Source organism: Callorhinus ursinus, unplaced genomic scaffold (assembly GCF_003265705.2).
Source record: "Callorhinus ursinus isolate GAN/ISIS: 27379988/994484 unplaced genomic scaffold, GSC_fseal_2.0 scaffold8, whole genome shotgun sequence".
NCBI classification, from domain to species: Eukaryota; Metazoa; Chordata; class Mammalia; order Carnivora; family Otariidae; genus Callorhinus; species Callorhinus ursinus.
The window spans coordinates 56,737,348-56,751,930 of NW_027397070.1; the positions used below are offsets into that span (position 1 = coordinate 56,737,348).

The 14,583-nt window shown below is 37.1% G+C and overlaps 1 pseudogene; it reads right to left on the reverse strand.

The window, feature by feature from the left end:
* Window positions 1-4,484: 4,484 nt before the first annotated feature.
* On the reverse strand, window positions 4,485-5,166 carry LOC112821867 (translocon-associated protein subunit delta pseudogene; annotated as a pseudogene).
* Between the last annotated feature and the right edge of the window lie 9,417 nt (window positions 5,167-14,583).

Consider the following 14,583-nt stretch of genomic DNA (forward strand, 5'->3'; position numbering starts at 1 on the left):
TAAGCCTGGAGTCATTTTGAGTCATTTCCATAAGCATCTTGGTATGTCCCCAAAGAGGAATTAATATTCAGGGAATAGGATTCCTACTGCATATGCTCTCAAGTCAGGAGACCTCAGGTGTGTCCCCACCCCCCATTTTACACCTTATTCAGTCAAGAGATTATTGCATTTCCTCAATCTAATGGTTCATGAGTTTTAAAAGTTGGCTTTTTAAAAAGTATCATTATGAAAAAAATTAAAAAGTATCATTATGAAAAATTAAAAGTATCATTATGAAAAAAATCATTATGAAAGATTATTGCATTTCCTCAATTTAATGGCTCATGAGTTCTAAAGTTGGATTTTTAAAAAGTATCATTATGAAAAAATATCAAAATGAAAAATTATGAAAAAAGTGTCAAATGAAAAAATTTTTTAGGGTGCCTGGGTGGCTCAGTTGGTTAAGCGACTGCCTTCGGCTCAGGTCATGATCCTGGAGTCCCGGGATCGAGTCCCACATCGGGCTCCCTGCTCGGCAAGGAGTCTGCTTCTCCCTCGACCCTCTTCCCGCTCGTGCTCTCTATCTCTCATTCTCTCTCTCAAATAAAAAAAAAAAAATCCTTAAAATTTTTTTTTAAAGTATCATTATGAAAACAGAGAAAACCTATGTACCTACTACTCAAATTTAACAAATGCAGAAATTTTGTCATGGGAATTGGTGGGTTGTTAGCCTTTTCAATATTACTAGATATTAAAAATTGGACTCTACTATATATTGTAGCAATATAGTCTTATATGGTCTTTCTAAAATTTGATTTTCTACCAGTTTATTTCTACCAGTGTTTTATCAATTTTATTTCACCTAACATTAGAAAAATTGAGCATGTATTAATACAGTTAAGGTATTGCAGGGTTTTCATTTCTGTTTTAGCCGTTCATATCCTTTTTATGATTTTATTGACTTAAATTTATCTATTTCATTATGTGTAGATTCCTTATATGTGTTGTATACTAATTCTTTTACCCCTAAACATTTCAAAATATCCTTTCCAAGTCTGTGACTTGTTTTCTTTCTTTCTATTTTTTTAAAGATTTTATTTATTTATTTGACAGAGAAAGACACAGCAAGAGAGGGAACACAAGCAGGGGGAGTGGGAGAGGGAGAAGCCGGCTTCCTGCAGAGCAGGGAGCCTGATGCGGGGCTCGATCCCAGGACCCTGGAATCATTACCTGAGCCGAAGGCAGATGTTTAATAACTGAGCCACCCAGGCACCCCTGTGACTTGTTTTCTAACATTGGTTATACTACTATCTTTTGTCATAAAGAACTCCACCATTTTAATGTAGTCCAATATAGTAGCATTTTTTTTTCCTTAGATGATTTGTGCTTTATGTGTTTTCTTTTTGAAATCCTTCCCTCTGCTTTGAGGTCATAAAAATAATCTCTTATGTTATCTTATGCAAATTTCTTTTTTTCTTTTCACATTTATGTCTTTATTTAATTTGACATTTATCATGAGTAAAAACTGACATTTTATCCAGCACATAAACAATTTCCCATGCATCACATTTTGTTTTCCCAGCTTTCTTGCAATAATATTGACATATAGCATTATGCAAGTTTAAGGTGTACAACATGTTACTTTGGTGTATGTATATATTGTAAAATGATTAACACCATAAGGTCAGCTAACAGATTCATTAGTTCACATATTTACCTTTTGTACCTGTGTGGTGAGAACATTTAAGGTCTACTTTCTTAGCAACTTTTAAGTATACAATATAACCACTAATTATACTCACCACTCTATACACCAGATCCCCCATACCTCTGGAATCAGTCACACTAGGTTGAAGCCAGGTTGCAATGTTGTTACTGGATCTACAGTGGAGTCCGCTGTTGGCAAGCTTGTGACCAGGTACTTAGGCAGGTGTGGGTCCTGTCTGGTCTCTGTGGGGGATGGGACTGCCTCCAGGACTTTGGTCAATAGGGTGGCCCTGGGACAAGGTCCACTTCAAGGTCCAAAAGGAGGTACTCAGACAGTGAACCTATCATCAGGTGCATGGATGCGTGAGGCTTGCCACAAGTTCCCTGGGAGGGGCCCTGCCAGGTCACTGGGTGGGTCCCAAGGTGGGAGGAACTGCCCCAGGTGATGGCTGAGAAGGGCTGGGACTGAGTCCAAGCACTGCTTCAGGGTCCACAACCAAGACTGAGGGCTGCTTACCTGGCTCTGGAGGCACAGAAAAGAATGTCTCCCACCAAGTCCCTGAGGCAGAAGGAGGAGCCCATTGCCCATGACTGGGAGGGGGTGGAGCCAAGTACAGTGCCCTTTCAGAATCTCTGGGGATGCAGATAGGACCTTGTGCTGACTGGACTGCAAACGGACTGTGGCTGGGAGGGGCGGCAGCCCAGTTACAGAGCGCTATCATAATCTACAATTGAGCTGAGATGGGTGGGCTTAAAGAGGGACTGAAGTTGAGTTACAGGCCACTTCAGTGTCCGCAGCCAGGAACAAGGTCTATTACTTGAGGCATGTGTGGATGTGACTCTCCTCAGGTCCCTTCACATATGGTGCTGGTGACCAGGACCAAGGCCAAATGGGACTGTAGCCAAGTCCTACCTGAACTACAAATCTCCTACCTGGATCCCACAAAGGCACTTTTGACCATGGGTGACTGCCACATTCTTTTCGCTGAAGGGGTATATGAATGGGGAATCTCTTAGTTTGCCATTTGGCTGACATTACTCCGTACATCACATACTGATTCATCCATGCTTATGTTAGCTGTTTGTGTATATATAGATATTTAGTGTATCAGCACCTGTTCGTACACCTACATACATAATATCTGATATATGCTTGCTTCTATTTTTTGATTCTTTATTCTATTACAATATCTGTCTATTCCAAACAGTGCTATGCTATTTTAAGCATCATATATCATAATAGACCTTGGGTTCTGGTAGATTAAGTGTCATGGCTTTTTCCTGACTTTAATGCAAGTATTTCTAATATTTTACCAATAATATAATGTTTGTCATATTGCTTTGGTTATCTTTATCATGTTAAAATATTTCCTTGTATTACAACTTACAAAATTATAAATGGATATTAAATTTTATGGAATGCTTTTCTGCATTGGCAACATTTTTTTTTAATCTTTAAGTGTTTTGTTACCATTACTGAATTTTGTTTACTATTACTTAGCATTTTAGGATTTTATATTGTGCTTGTGAAATACTAATTTCAATATAATGCTAAACTCACACAAATTTGAAGAGATTTCCCTCTCTAGTTTTCTGGAGGAATTTGTGTATAATAAGGCTTAGATGATCCTTAAAAAAAAGTCCCTATAAATCTTAGTTGGTTTATTAGATCTCTAATGCATTCATCCAAATATTTCCTATATACATGCCCAAATTTATTACAGACGGTCTCCAACTTTTAATGGTTTGACTCACCATTTTTTGACTTTATGATGTTGTGAAAGTGACATGCATTCAGTATAAAACTTACTTCAAAATTTAATCTTTTCTTGGGATAGTGGGCGATATACAGTATTATCCTCTTTCATGATGCTGGGCAATGGCAGCGAGCCTCAGCTCCCAGTCAGCCGCATGACGATGAGAGTAAGCAACCAGTATATGGACAACTATTCTGTACCCCAATGACCATTCTGTTTTTCCCTTTCAGTACAGCATTTAATGAGTTACATGAGATAGCCAACACTTTATTATAAAATAAGCTTTGTGTTAGATGATTTTGCCCAACTGTAGGCTAACGTTAAGTGTTCTGACCATGCTTAAGTTTGGCTAGGTTAAGTTGTGATGTTCAGTAGGTTGGATGTATTAAAGGCATTTTCAACTTAATGATATTTTCAACTTACAGTGCTTTTACTGGGATGCAGCCCCATGTTAAGTCAAGAAAGATCTGTAGTTACATCAACAGGAATGTTTTACTGAATTGTCTAATGTACTGTTACCTAGAAATGATACTCTCACTGTTGTTACTTACATCCAGCTCTTTTCCTTTATTGCATTTCCATAGGATTCTGTGAACATTTTTCAACAAAATTTTATGAGTCATAAACTCATTGTTGATATGTATGAAGACTGTGTTAATTTTACTTCCGTTCTAGCTGGATACTAAATTCTAGACTGATATGACTGTATTTTATTATTAAATCTCTTATTGTAGATGCGAAGTCGGCCATTACTTCTTATAGATATTTTTTCATCTATTTGCTTTACAAGTAGCTTGTTAGAACTTTAAATATCTCTTTTTATTATCTTCTGGCCTCCGTTATTGGTAAGAAGAAGTCAGTGATGTTTGGAATGTTGTTTCTAATTTTTCAATTTACACCTCTAATTGCAATATAAAAATGTTATTAGAGAAAAGTTTCTTAAAAGTTGAGATTTTGGGGTTACGGATTATAGCTGTGATCTCTATCTTCAAAAGTTCAATCTTAGGCCAGTCTTTTTTTTTTTTTTTTTTTTTCCAGGACCCCCTGTCCTGAATACTGGTTATAGCCAGCAACTGTTTATTGAAAGTGGCAATAGTCCAGGGGTGCCACCTTCAGGCCTGGATGTGACTCTTGGCGCTGAAGGCCAGGTAGTAGATCACTAGGCCGATGGCTGCAGCCAACACCTCGGTAGAGACCCAGGGCCCGGTCCAGGTGCCCCGAGGGTCCACACTGACTGTGAATAGGGGCGGGATAACGGAAATGTCATTATTTCTCTGAGCCTTCCTCAGGAGGCTGTAGGACTCCTCATCGAAGAACCTGACCTCGTAGGTACCTGCGTGGGCACTCTTGTGGTCTAGGCTCCAGGATACCCGATACGCCCCACATCTTGGCCCCGGGTGACAGGAAATTGTTTTCCACTGACATCAGCCTAAAGAGCCATGTTCTGGACCCTGTTCTTGCACGTCAGGGAGATCTCCACGATGAAAACAGTCTCAGGGGAAATGACGGCATCCGAGGTGGTGTAGCAGGAAAGGGTGATTTGGGGCTCCACGCAGGCTTCTGCTGAGCAGCAGGAGAGGCTGGGCAGCAGGAGTAGCGCCAGGGCGCCGAGAGACGCCAGCGCCGCCTTCGCCTCTTCTCTGCCAAGGGAAAAAGACAGCGACTCCCCTGAGCACCAGGGGCAGACGAGGAAGCGCGACGCGGAAGCAGCAGTGGCAGCCAATCAGGCGCCGGCGGGCCGGGCGGGCCTGTGACGTCGCTGGCGGCGCTGACGGCCCCCCCCCCCCCAGACTCGGGGCCCGGGTGGCCGCCCTAGGCCAGTCTTTTTTTAACAACTTTTAACTGCTCTGGGACAAGGTGATTTTTTCTCTTTTCTCAAATTTTGAACACTTATCTGATGAAAATTTGCATCACAACTCAATTTATTCTGTGTTTCTTTCTTTCCTTCCTTCTTTTCTTCCCTCCTTCCTCCCCCTTTCGTTCCTTTCCTTTCTCTGTCTTCCTCCCTCCCTCCCTTTCTCTTTCCCTTCCTTTTTTTCTTTTCTTTCTTTTCTTTCTTTCCTTCTTTCTTTCTTTCTTTTTCTTTCTTTCTTTCTTTCTTTCTTTCTTTCTTCACATTACACATATATCTTCTTATTTTCCTTTTAGCTTATAATTTACACCAGAGTGGGGTCCTTTTATATGTAGACTATTAAAAAACAAAAACAATGTAACACTTTATTTATTGGGAAACGTAGTTTTTGTCATTAAAACATTTTGACAGGTTAAAGTGACTTTAAGACTTGTTAAAATTAGATCAGTGAAGCTGTTGATGACCTCAGTGCCTTTATCTTAACATTGAGGGTTTGGAAGCTGTGGATTTATAGCGGTACATACAGTAGATCCTTAAAAAAAAGAAAATGCATCTCAGTGAAACATTTTTCTTTCTAACAGAATATTTCACTCTTTTAAATAGCTTTCTTGAGGTATAATTGATATACAAATTGATATATTGGTGTACAATTGAGTATAACTGCACATATTTAGTGTGTTCAGTTTGATGAGTTTGGACATATGCAAACATCTATGAAACCATCACCACAATTAAGGTAGTAGATGCATCCAACATCTCCCAGAGTTTCCTTGTTTCCCTTTATTTTATTTTATTTATTTTTTTGTGGTAGGTACACATAACATGAGATTTTCCCTCTTAATAAATTCTGAAGTGTATGATACTGTGTTGTCAACTATACGCACTCTGATGTACAGCATACATCTAGACCTTACTCATCTAGCATAACTAAAACTTTAAGCCCAATAAACTACAATTTTTCTTTACTGTCCCCAGTCCCTTGCAATAACATATTCTCTGCTTCTGTGAGTTTCACAATTTTGGAGATTTCATGTAGATGGAAACTTACAGTATTTGTCCTTTGCGACTGGCTTATTTTACTTAAAAAATGCCCTCCATGTTCATCCACATGCTCACAAATTAAAGGATTTTCCTTTTTTTTTTTTAAGACAGAAGATATTCTTTTGTATTATATACCACACTTTTTTTTATCCATTCACCCATCAGTGGACTTTTAGCTTGTTCTCATAACTTGGCTACTATAAGTAATGTTGCAGTGAACATGTGAGTGCTTATATCTCTTCAATATCCTGATTCCAGTTCTTTTGGATTGTACCCAGAAATGGTATCACAAGATCATATTATTTCTATTTATAATTTTTTGAGAACGCTCCTATTTCTTTCCACTGCAGCTAAACCATTTTACACTCTCACCAATAGTGAGAAGAGTGAGTACAAGCATTCCAGTTTTTCCATAACCTGACCAACATTTGTTATTATTATTATTATTTATATAATAGCCGTCCTAAGTTGTGTGATGTGAAGTGCTGTCTCACTGTAGTTTTGGTTTGCATTTCCCTAATAATAAATGATGTTAAATATCATTTCTTATACCTGTGGGCCACTTGTATGATTTTCTGGAGAAATGTCTATTGTTCCTTTGTCCATTTTTAAATTTTATTATTATTATTATTTATACTATCTTGCTATTGAGTTATAGGAGATTTTTATGTATTTTGGAAATAAACTTATCGGGTATATGGTTTAGAAATAATTTCTCCCATTTTGTAGGTTTCCTTTTCATCTTGTCAATTGTTTCCTTTGCTGTGAAAAAAGTTTTAGTTTGACATAGTCCCACTTGTCAATGTTGTTTTCATTGCCTATGCTTTTGGTGTCGTATTCAAGAAATCATTGCCAACACCAATGTCAAGAAAAATGTTTCTGTTTTCTTATAGGAGTTTTACAGTTGTAGATCTTATATTTAAGTCTTTAATCTATTTAGAGTTGAGTTTTATGTAGGAAAGGGGTCCAGTTTTGTGTGTGTGTGTGTGTCCAATAACTTACCAATACCATTTGTCGATGAGAGTATCCATTTCCCATTGTGTGTTCTTACTACCCTTGTCAAAGATCAGTTGACCATATGTGCATAGTTCATTTTTTGCTCTCTATGTGGTGTCATTATGATTGCCAGCATTACCAACTACATTTGTTGGTAGACAATGTATATTTATTTGAAATCTGTTTTAGTCATGATCATAGTAAGTTTATTACTCCTATTAATATGAAATATAATTTTCTATGACTTGCATTTTATCATTATTTGGATACAGATGTATGGTAATGAATATTTATATCTATTTTCCACCCACATCCTCTCAATATCTTTGGCATTGCTGCTTGGAAGATGATAATCAAAGAGATACCCTTAATGGTTAAAAATATCAGTGCCCAAATCCCCACCAGCCTCCCATTCTTCTGCTTGATCTCTCTCAATACCTGTCTCATTTTGACTTGGTCTTAGGATGACTCATATATTTTTAGAATCATCTAATTTGTTCTCTCTACTCAATGATTCTGCTCTCTGGAGGCTTTCACTCTGGCTGTCCTCTTCTCAGCCTTGATGATGTGAGCTGGGCTTTGGGTCACCTCATTTTTCTCTCCTTCACCATTATTGCCTTGTCAATACTTTATTGTTTCCTCTTTACACATCACTTCTTTTATTCTCTCACCATCTTATTGTTTTCTACTCCTATTGTGACTGTTTTGAGGTGACCAAAAAAAAAAAAAAAATTATACAATGCCTCTAGTATAAGACTTCACTTGGATGTGTATTTTCACATTTTCACGGATAACCTTCCACTCCACCTTCCCATTTTTTGAACTTGTCTCCAGAACCAACTACCAAAAATAAAATTGAATTAATGCAAGTTATGAAACAAATTTGCTTAATTCTGTGGCAACTGGGCACCGCCCAGACTTTTTAGCAAGAATCTGTCGTAAGACCTGCTTTCACAAAATGCCTTTAGTGACAGCAGAGTCAATAAATTGTAGGTTAGAGGAACTTAGGCATGGGATCTCAGGTGGTTGTTGAAGGACACTAGAAGTCACATAATAATGATCACTTAGATCAGTGTTTAGAGATGAAAGAATCAATCTGAAAAAAAAATATGCAGCAGTTAATATCATAGTTTAGTGAATGGTTTCATGGAGAGGGGCAGAGAGAACAGAAAGAAATCAAACTGTCTATCCTTCAGGTTTCTAGTGTGAGTAATGTAGAAAGTGAAATCGGGAAGAGAAAGTTTTAGTTTGGAAATTACAACTTTATTTTTTAAATATTTCAGTTTTTGATTGAATGATCAATTTTGAAGTCATTGTCATAAATGTGGGAGAAAAAACTAGTTACTTAAAAACTTACATTGAGAGAGCCACAAATATCAGTGACTTGTCAATGTTTATCTAGAATATTTTCGCAGAATATTGTTTTATTATTGAAAAACTAATTGTGTTAGTTATTTTGTTCCATACCAGACATTTTAAGTTATTTTATTTTATTTTTTTTAATTTTTAAAAGATTTATGTATTTATTTGAAGGGGGAGGGGCAGAGAGGAAGGAAGAGAGAGAATCCCAGGCAGACTCCCTGCTGAGCATGGAGCCTGATATGAGGCTCAGTCTCACAACCCTGAGATCATGACCTGAAATCAAGAGTCAGTTAACAGGTTGAGTCACCCAGGCGCCCTAGATTAATTTTTTCTTTAAATACATGTCAGATTCTATAGTGATATCATGGAAAAATGTAAATGATTTGATATACTGTTAAATAAAAAAGCAGATTATAAAGTAAAAAAAATAAACGTACGTCAGATTCTATAAGTTTTCTGGAGATGCCAAAATAATTTTGTATATGTTAATATTTAAAGAAAAGCAAAGGTAGGTCATGAAATGATTGTAAGAAAACAAACTCCACAGTTACAAATAAAAATAAAAAACAACATACTTTTAAAAAGTAATTATTGAATTTTGCTGCCCTTAGCTTCATAATATTCAACAGCCAAAACAGCCAGTTAGAGAAAAAGAAAAGAGAAGAAACGTGTTCACACAATAATTTGACTCGACAATATTCTGTGATAGTTTATCTCTAAACAAGACACTAGAAGGACACTAAGGACACTTGAAGATTTGTAGAAATAAGTAGCAAACACCACTCTGCATTTTTGCATATTAATTTGTAACCTTTATATTTTATAGCTAAGTTCCTTGACAAGAGTCCGGCTTTGACCTAGCTGTAGAAGGAACCTACTTCAGGACCAAGTGCTCTATCTTCATGTACATCAAAGGACCTTCTGCTGGAGAACATGAATGAGCAGGCTACAGGAGAGTTTGTACTGAGGGACTCTGAACCTCAGACCACACAAAGATTCATGGACAGCCTACTTTAGACCATCCATTTTTGTATTTTAGGTGCAGTGTGCCATTCTTTGTAGTCAAAATGTTTAAAATGTTTTCTGAATGAAAGAATAAATGTTACTTTACCAGCAATGACCTCTTTGACAAAATGGAAAGAACTCAATCATTTCCAAAGTCTGGAATGTCACTTTTCTCTAAAGCTACGTCTTCATCTCTGTTTTTCTTATTTTCTTTAACCTTCCTATCTTGATTAATTCTTTTATAGCCCTCTCTAAGGCGTTCCAGAATAGTGACCGGCACTTTGTAGACTTTAAATAACATTAAGTTAATGAATGAATAAATTAATGACGAAATGAATGGATGTATTCTACCATTTTGAATGGACCCCTAAACAGTTACTCTTTAAATACAGAAGTTATTTTTGTTTTTCTTGTCATTTTGATACTATTAATATTGGTATTGTTACCAACTTCCAAAGGCATATCTTTTTTTCAGGTTTTAACACTTTTTATTTGCATATTTCAACAATTGTGCAGCCCAGTAATTAAAATCATTTGAACAAAAAATGGCACTCTGATTAAACTGCATTTACAGCCTGCAGGATACCTTGGACCCGCTTGGCTTTTCTCTAGATTTCACTGTCGTCCCACCCAGCTTCTTTCTTCATCAACATGCAAGTTCTGTTCCTTCCCCACCAGCCAGACAGATAGATGGGAGAGGCAAGTGTGGCTTTCCTTGTCAGTAGTTCTCCATTCTTTGATGTGAAAAGGAGCAGCACAGTCATTTAAACTCAGTCCAACCTCTTTGCATCTTACAAAGTTAAATAGTTAAAAGAAGTAAAAGAAGGCAATGTTTGTGGAATGCAGGGTGCCTATTGGGGGCACACACCTCATTAGAATTCCTCTGCTTGCTTCACCTGTTCAATTGCTTCTTTTGAAGGCATTGGATTTTTCCCTTGTGTTTCTGTCTTCAATTTTGACTTCGCAGATACCTCAATCTCAGCCATATCGGGTTTGTCAAACATGGCTGCAGGGGAGGCAGGAGCAAGGCAGGGAGCAAGGGAAGTCTGATCTGCGGTCTGCGCAGTGGCTACTGCCGTGTCCAGAGGCAAATTTTAATGGATTCTCCCATATCCATGAAACATATAGTTACTTGACTCTGAATTCTTTAAGACATCATTTTAAATGTTGAATGATAAGCTAAGTGTAACCACGATATTCTGTGTTCTGGGATGATTTTGTTAATCCCTATAGAACTTTATGAAGTGGGTATTCTATTTATCCTCATTTTATGTATGAGGAAATTAAGTATCAAATAAATTAAGTAACATAGCCTGTAAAAAAGACAAGATTTAAAGTCAGATCTGAGTACTTATAACTTGTCTTAATATTATCATATTCTGCGGAAGCCCATCTTGCTTGAGAGTAACCCACTCATCACTCTAACCATGCAATTCCTTAAATTTCTCCATGCCAGTGTTCTACTCCAGAACTGAGTATGATCTTTGAGAAGAGCTTCACATTAGAATTCCAGTACTACATCTCTACCATAGTGTTTTATCATTGTGACACTATCACACTCTTACCTCACCTCACCCGCTCCGAGCTTCTGTAGAACTTCTCCTTTGCTTGATGCCTTTTTCTTTAATCTGTCATCCCTTCCTGCCCTAACATATTTTCTTACTCAGCCTTGAACAAGAAGTGACACTTTTAGTTGTAAGAACAGAAACCAGACTCAAATTATTCAAGCAAAAGTTTATTTGTCAATCTTAGACTACAGAGTACAAAAATGTATTGACTCCAAATGACAGGATTTAGGTGTTCAACTGAGTTTGAATATGGCTCAGTTCAGGTGCTAAAGTATCTCATCAAAATATTGTCTCTCTCTCTCTCTTTTACTCCTAAATCCTGATTTTTCTAGGTGTATGAGCTCCTGGCTAATATATATACACATATATAATCATACATATATATACAAATTTGTATTCTATCTTCCTTATTCTCAGCAAATGTATGCAACAAACTTAGATTAATTTAAGGCCTTATAAAGCATGAATTCTTTTTATTTCTGACCATCTTCCAGTTTGAAGTTTTCTAAATGTATTCTCCCTCCCTTCCTTCTAGCCTAACATGTTGAGGTATATTCTTTTGTTGTTATTCCATTTTTAATTATTGTTACTATCGTTATTCCATTTCCCATAGTACTTACCCATAATATCATCTGTACTTGCTAGTGACTTCTTTCCTTCACCTTAAATATGTTCTCAAACTTTAAGAACACTCATCACACATGCCTTCCTGTACTGTGATACTGCTTCATCACCCTCCTTCCTTGCTCAGATGGGATTTTAAAAAGTTAAGTCTTCACTAGCACTTCCTGATTCTTTGCTTCTTATTTCCTTTTTTGGCTCATTGCCTTATAGTTTCTGCCTCTACTCTATTGAAATTGTTTCGGCAGATATTGCCTATAATGTCCTTACTGTGAAATTCAATTGATAAATTTCAATCCTTATCTTACTGGACATATGGGCTGGTTCTCTAATGCTTTTTGATTACTTGGCCATCATTAAAGCTCTCTTACATTCTTTTTTACTTTTCTGACTATTACTTTCTGGCCTTCTTTATGAAATTCCTAAAGGTAGGTCTTATCCAGGGTTCTCTCATTGGATCCACTATGTTTTATTCTAAATATGTTAGCTGGAAGAGCTTATCTAAAGATTGAGCCCTGATGGTCCCCTTGAAATCTGGCTTTTTCATCCAATAACTGTTTTGCCTTCTTCCCTTATTTATGTCCCACAAATACTTCAGATTCAACATACTAAAGCTCACCATTTCTCTAACTGGCCTCCCTAGTGTTGGTGCTCCCCTTCAGATGAAGTAGAGGTTAACCATTGTTGTAGTTACTGTTACATCATCATCATCATCACTTGATATTATTATATTTATATTTATAGAATCCCTTTTAATACTGGGCACACAATAGCTTTTAAAACAATAAACTGTGTTAATAAATAATGCCTTCCCATCTTTTAAGCAAACTTCCATACAACTTTCTGAGAACATATCATCATTATCATTAGTTTAGTCCTCTTCCTAAACTAGGCTAGCTTTGAGAGATGAACTATAACTTATTATTATACCTCTTGTTTCTTCACAGTACTTGCCCCTTTGTTGAGTTTAGTAAATGTTATTAAATAAAATAAATGAAGATTTTCTACCAATAAGACTTAAATTTTGTTCTAATTGAAATAATTGAAATAGAACCCTCTTTCATTTTCTTCTTCTCCCCCCCACCCCTCTCTCTTCTTCTCCTTCCTCTCCCTCTTTCTCCTCCTCTCTTCTTCTTCTTCTCCTTCTCCTCCTCCTCCTCCTCCTCCTCCTTCTTCTTCTTCTTCTTCTTTTCTTCTTCTTCTTCTTCTTCTTCTTCTTCTTCTTCTTCTTCTTCTTTTCTCCTTCTTCTTCTTCTTCTCCTTCTTCTTCTCCGCCTCCTTCTTCTCACTATTATCACTCACTGTATTCATTTACTACGATTACCATAACAAAATGCCATAGGCTTGGTAGCTTAAACAACAAAAATGTATTTTCTCCCAGTTCTAAAGGCCATAAATTCAAAGTCAAGGTACCAGCAGGACTGTTTCCTCTGAGGGCTCTATCCTTGGCCTTCAGATGGCCAGCATATCACTGCACCTTCACATAGTTGTCCCTCACTGCATGCACACCTTCAATATTTCTCTAGGTCTTCTAATCTCTTCCTATAAGGGAAGAAGTCAATTGGATTAGGGCATACCCCAAAGTCCTCATTTTAAATTAGTCACCTCTTTAAAGCTCCTATCTCCCATGATAGTCACTTTCTGAGGTACTAGAGTTTAGGACTTCAACCTATGAATTTTCCATGAATACATTTCTGTCCATAATGCTCACTCATTTGGTTATTTCATCTTTTCTCATTATGTAAAGTCATGAGATGATGATCATGATTTATTTCTAGCCTGGACCAATCCCCTAAAATACAGTCGTGCCAACCCCATCCTTCCGGTGCTGTAAGACAAATGCTTCTCAACTCAACACTTTCTGTTTCATCCTCTTTCTAGTCCATTAGTAAACTCTTGTCCCTTCCTTCAAAATACATCCAGATCTTGACCATCACCTCTTATTACTTCCTCTATGGTCACTGCACTGCAATCAACCAACTTCTATTTCCAGAATTGTTGTAAAAGCCCCATATCCACCCCTGGCTTGAACCTTCGCTTATGTCCTACTTCAAACCATCTGTAGTCTTTCCACGGTAGAATAGCCAGAGTGATCAACTTTAAAAACTAAATCAGATGATGTTGCTCTTGAATTCAAGATTTCGAGTAGCTTTCTATCTCGCTCAGGGTAAAAACAGCAATAAAACAGCTCATGGTCATTAAATGATTGGATTCCCACACAATTTGCGCCCATACCACCATTACCTCTTTGACTTATTCCTATGTGACTACACCATTCACTCACTCTCCTCTTGCCACACAGGCCTCATAGCTTTTCTTCTACCACATCATGTATGTTTCTATCTCAAGAACATTTCACTTGCAGTTCCTTCTGCTCTGGAGTGCCACTCCCCCAGGCATTTTCATGATTTATTCCTTAATCTTCTTCTGACCTTTACTCAAATATCCCCTTTTCAGTGAGACTATCTATGACTTCCAAACAGAAAATAACAGACCTCCCATGCTCTACTTTCTTTCTTGTTTTGCTTTCTCCCAATGTATTTGGGGGAAATCTTTAATATTTTAATGATTCATTTATTTTATATCTTGTCTTCCCCCACCCCCAACTACATACTCACTAGAATCTGAGTTCTATGGGAAAACAACCTATTTTTTTTTCTTTTTCATACTCTAGAAGAAAAAGAAAGTTTGCAGT